This window comes from Trichoplusia ni, chromosome 8 (assembly GCF_003590095.1).
Source record: "Trichoplusia ni isolate ovarian cell line Hi5 chromosome 8, tn1, whole genome shotgun sequence".
Taxonomy (NCBI): Eukaryota; Metazoa; Arthropoda; class Insecta; order Lepidoptera; family Noctuidae; genus Trichoplusia; species Trichoplusia ni.
In genome coordinates this window covers 10,289,608-10,295,607 of record NC_039485.1, presented here as the reverse complement: position 1 = coordinate 10,295,607, position 6,000 = coordinate 10,289,608, and the positions used below count along the sequence as shown (strand labels likewise).

Sequence of the window (6,000 nt, the reverse complement as noted above, 5' to 3'; positions counted from 1 at the left end):
CAGGAGTCGTAGCGAGAGTTCATATGTAAAAATCACGTTTCAATATTGAACTAAAGTACTAGTCCCTACAGCAGAATTTTCGCCATCATCCCTATTCACCAATTAATTACCAACATAAATACATACATTTTGTAGAGCAACCTTTCTTAAAGAGCATGAGAGTGGCATCCTATGTTCTGGTACTTTCTCCACATCACCCAAGTCTCGGTCGGCAGGATTATAAAGGTCCCCATTCCTTACTTTAAATCCTGGCCCAAATTGACGGTGCGTGTTCGTGTACGACCTATACCGAGATTATATGTGTTGGTATGTAAATTATGCTACTTAGTAAATATACTGCTTATATGCGTCCTAGTGATACGATGTTTGACCGTGGCTGAAAATGTATTGGGTAGTTATATGGAATGACTAGTTAGGGAAAACAAATTAGGCTATATTGTGACCGAAACTTTACGTTTTCTTGTCATACTTTCGATACTATCTAGATAACGAAGAAGAAAACATAGTTAAACGTGAGTAGGACTCAAGACAGATTATGTTCCGTTTTTAGTTTTCCCTTTAGGAAACTTATTTCTTAAGGAAACCTGAAGAAGGCCAAATCTAATGAATTTTGTTTGTCTTTGATGAAATCCTGTAGGTTGGAAACTAAATTAAAGGTATAAAGAAATGAATAAATTTACTTGGTGTGTATATTATACTGTTAAAAGCGCTACTCCGAGGACAGAGATTATGACGTATATTCCGTAATTGCTTCCAGCAATCGAAATAGTTTGAGTACTTGCTACGATCTCGTAGCAAGCAAAGCGTAGCCAATAAGTCTCTGTAGCACCCGTAGCGCTACGTATGGGTTCGTAAGACGATGAATATGAAATATCATCCTGACATACTGTAGACTCTATGGTTTCATCCCATTCTGAAAGGGTGAACCTTATAATATGATACGATTTAAATTATGTACGAAAGGTAAATTTTGTACCGATACTATTTTCGGAAAATCAAAATTGTAAATTAATCATTAATTTAATAGTACATTTAGACCTTAATAAATATTTTGTAACATAGTTAGAAGCAAATTATAAAACTGCTTATAATCATTAAATATAAACATATTATCTAAACCACGTCTTAAAAATTACTTTAAAAGTTCATAGACTATAATGTCCTTTCGAAAATCCTTATAGCAATCTTCGGACAAAGAACCACATAAAACAACAAACTCAATTCTCAAGCCATTTTGCCAATTTCCCTTAATCCGTCTCCCAAGGTTCTCTCGTATGATATTTTCCGGTATTTCAGAACAAGTACGGAGCCTTACAAATCCGTCCAGTCCAGTATTGGATTATGAGAAAGTCGGATTGAATGTGATGACCACAGAAAAGGACGCCAATAGCTACACGAAAAGGACAAAACATACGTCGGCTATTAAGCCCTGCAGCGTAAAATTTCACGACACCGTAAACACTTCTTCAAAATGAGTAAGTTATAAGACACAATTTTCTTACAAAAGGGAACTATGCCTTCTGATATTGTCGTTAAAGTTTAAATTCCGTTGTCAAATTTGTTAAAAAGGCTTAATTTTCAAGGCGTGTTTAGTTGGCCGTCGCTGGGATTTTGAGATTTGTCGCTCATTTTTTTATCGGTGTCGGCTGCGACAATTATTATCGCCGTAAGGCACTGGTAGACAAATAGTTTTTGCTCTCTTAGGGGACTGAGGCCTTTTGAAAACGTTCCTGTCTTGTTTTTATGAAGTATATGCAATACTCCACCAAGGATATTAAGTTTTTTCGAGACGCCAAAGAACCTAATAAAGTCCTACAAAATATTACATCTTATATCACACATATTGCTTTGTAACTTTCTTTCATTTTATTGTAAGATATTTATACACCAAAGTCTACTTATACAAGTGATATTTCTATCAGTGTCAAGGATGACTGGAATAACAAACTTAGGTCGGATGAACTTTAAAATAATTGTTGTTTTTCTTCAAATTTGACAGGTAGCACAGGGTAAAATTTATAAGTTAAAATACTTGCGACAGCATAAATCGCACCCAAATTGTTTCATCCATTTAAGTGCTATGGTGCCACAGACGGACACGAAAAGAATTATACGTCTTGAATTCTGACTCCGCGTTGCAACTTCAAAATTAAATGCTATATGGAACATTTACAAGCACGCAATATTTCTCTTTCAGTATGTTACGAACGTATATACTGAATGTACTCAAACTCTTTATCAGGAAATTTGTGTTAAAACACTTACCATATTATTACAAAAATAAGGTTCTACCATCAGATCTGCAACAACATTCTCTAAATTTCCCACAGTTGATTACGAAGTACCACAAATGGTCATAACAGTAATTTACATAAATAAACGAGACTGCCTTTTGAAATTATAATCAAGCAACTTTGATCCATTGCCTGTACCATGAGATCTTCTTGCAAAAATGTTGTATATGAAAAAGTGAGACAGCACTATATAATACATAGCGGCATCTCCCTTCCACAATGGCATTTCTATTTTATGACTTAACAAGCGCGTATCTCGAGAACATCCGTTATAAACAAAACTCTGAATAAATCATACGTTTATTTAAATGTAAAGTTGTTACAAATAGCCAAGTTTCTTATAGAGCAGAGTTTGTGAGCTTAATTGAAACATTCGAGGCACCTTAAATGAACGGGAGGTAGGAAATGTTGTTAACTTTCTGAATTCTATTGTAATTAATTGTCGAAATATGTTTTGGATGTTGAAAGACGAGTTTCATATTTTGTTTTTGAATGTTTTAGGTAATGAGGTACCTGGTCCGCTTTTTGCTTTTTGTTTCTATGCTGTGATAAATTTGTATTGACAATTTTGCGATCTAAACTTTGAACTTCCATGTTTATGTTTTAATTATCGTAAAATCAAGTATTTGTTTGTCTTATTTTATCTTATTCTTTTTACTCGACTTTTCCTACTTAATTAAAAACTAAAAATGAGCTTCATATTTTTAGTTTTGAACTAATGAACATTTTTAGCATCATATTCTAAAAAGTTTGACCAAAATAAAGCAGACTACTCAAAAAAATATGCAAGGTCATACCAAAACATCACATGAAAGAAAAACATTCCACACATAAAAAAATAATCTTTTTTTCCATAATTATAAAGGCTGAAATCCCATAATCCATCACGTCTCATAGAAATGCATCCTTTTCATGACAGCTACGTTTTTCAATAGCACCCCATCACCCATCACCCATGTCACAGGGAGGGGTTGAGCGGGGAGGGGGTTATTAGCACCAATTCAGAGGGGTGAATAAATGTGAGCTTAATTTGCTTACGGTATGTTGATGGTATGTACATATATTACGGTTATGTAGGTATGTGTGAGTCTTATGGTTCTAACGTATCGCTTAGGATATTCTTTAGACGAGTATAGATTAAATACAGGTCATTTGTTATTTTTGGCCAGTTCGTTGCGGTTACTTAAAGCAAAACGCAATAACGGGTTAAGTCAAAAATCGAAACTGGTCAAGAATAGAGCTGTGTATCAGTAATAGAGTACTGAGGCACCGCTCGCTATTCGGCTGCAAGTCTTCAGTTTTATAAAAAAAAATGAGTATCTATTTTATATATATATTGTTATACACAACCTATCATCTCCATTCGGCGTTTACTACCAGATACGAATGCTATCAAAAAAGTATTTCCGACGAATTTATAATGTGCTTATTTCGCCTCTAATTTTACTTTAAATGGTAAAACACGATAAAGATCAAGTACCCGTTAATCATAAATTATAAGCTCTTACTTCGATAATTAGATTTTAATACTTTGAGAAGGTTTTAACGCGCCGGTACTTTGTGCAAAGGAGTTTATTTAAAAGGTTAATGGCAACTGAACATTCATCTTTGATGTATTAAGTATGTCAAATGCTTAATATGTAAGGTGTGTCTTTAATTACTAATGATTACGGTTTTATCGAAGTAGAGCATAAAATTCTGATGAGGATATGAAAATTGCTTAAAGGGGGATCCGCGTAGGCTTTTATGATTATAATCTCACTTTTAAGGTATAAACAGAAACCGCTGTCTGGCCGTTTGTATATCACTAAGCTGTACCTCATGAACCATGATGATGATATTATATAGCAGCAATAAAAACACATACTAAACATAAAGACTGATGTTAAACAACGGTTATTATGGTCTCAAATTGATTGGATGACAAATTAATTTTAGGCATTGATTAATCACCCTGAAATCGGTCACCCAAACCATATATTTTTCATTAATATATTTGTATAGAACTATTAGTGTTGCAGAGTCGCGAGACCGACTCGGACTTGACCGGTTATTTTTTGCAGTAAAATGGTATTATTTGGAAACGAAAATATTTGTTTTTCAATCAAATATTGAAAACTAAAAACGCTCTTGAGGGTTGCTCAAGAGAGCATGTGTGCTATTCAATGTTTTATTATTGACTAAATATTTAAATTATAGAATAAAAAAATACCAAACAAATATGCTCATTTCACGAGCTCAAATATCAATTCCCCCATAGTATCTGTATCATAATAATAGTAACAATTTCACACACAGCCTTGCATCGACCATTTTGCATCAGCATTCCCTTAATAGGCTATCGAACGAAGACTGCCAAATCGGCAATGACTCGGGAACTAAGAGCCAAAACAACTGAACCCTATGCCAGGACACCTACAACCACTCCACAACGTTATATTGTAGCAATTGTAGGAACGAGACAGCGCTATACACCGTATCATGGCAACTCGCTTCCACACAAACATTTGTTTCATTTTGATGGGTGATGGTAGAGCTCTAGGGGTACGTGCCAAATATTCATATGTAGAGCACTAAAACTATCACATGTAAATTGACAATGGTATACAACCTTATTGGTGTTACTACTAAGATTTGTAGAGTGTTGTTAATGGAAATTCGATTGAATATTCGGTATAGCGTGTAACTGTGGTGAGAACAGATATCGGAATGCTATTCGAGTTATCTCGAACTTTTTTTTGACACCTTTTTACAACTGCCCTTGCAACAAAAGTTTGCAAGGGCTTTGCTTTTATTTGCGTTGCATCATTTCAACAATATATACGCCTGGTAGAAGACTAATAGCAGCCTGCTTATTCTAATTAATTAATTAATTAATTGAACAAAGGCAATGAGTATAAATTATAAAGTTATTTTGATTATTACGTTTTGCTACTATTGAAATGTTACTCTATATAATGACAGGTTTGTGTTCCAGCACCAAAGGAAGAGTTATTATCAATGTATGATACAATACACTTAATACAATTAACAAGTACTGGCTATGAAGCCATGAAAAGTGGTTTTTTTGTCTGACGTCATAATAGTGATCGATAATTTAACGATCCCTTTCATCCGGTCCCATGGTGTAATGGTTAGCACTCTGGACTTTGAATCCAGCGATCCGAGTTCAAATCTCGGTGGGACCTTTGATGACGAAGTTTTGCTAAATTGTAAAAAATACAATTTGGTACATTTATCAGTAATAATTAATTGATAATGATAATTATTTGCAGATAAGGCTGTAAATTAGGTACTTCACGCAATATAAGTCAATAATTGTTGTATAGGTCAACAGTGGCACTGTTTGTTTCTTGATAATTTATTATAATTTTTACAAATATAAAATCAGTCTCTTTATACCTATTGTTTTTCGTCGAAATAAAATGCATTTGTAATATATCAGTATCTATTATATAATAAGTACTCTTTAACTAAAGAAATTGATTAAATTAACAAAAAAAACTACGCTATCCATTGGAAGACACTTTTGCCCAAGTGGGACATTAAAGGCTGATATTATTGTTATAAACGATACATACATTACACAAAGGTAATATATTTGAATCAGACCGTTACTTGCGACACACGGGGTCTTGAAATACAAAATAAATCTTGCTCTACATATTTTCCCTGTGCAGATTTAGAATATTGGTACAAGAGAAAT

At 33.8% G+C, this 6,000-nt stretch overlaps 1 non-coding gene across 1 annotated transcript; it reads left to right on the top strand.

Moving 5' to 3' along the window:
* The first annotated feature begins 5,410 nt into the window (after nt 1–5,410).
* On the top strand, nt 5,411–5,482 carry Trnaq-uug. Its single transcript has one exon. It is a non-coding gene; the product is annotated as a tRNA-Gln (tRNA).
* The last annotated feature ends 518 nt before the right edge of the window (nt 5,483–6,000 follow it).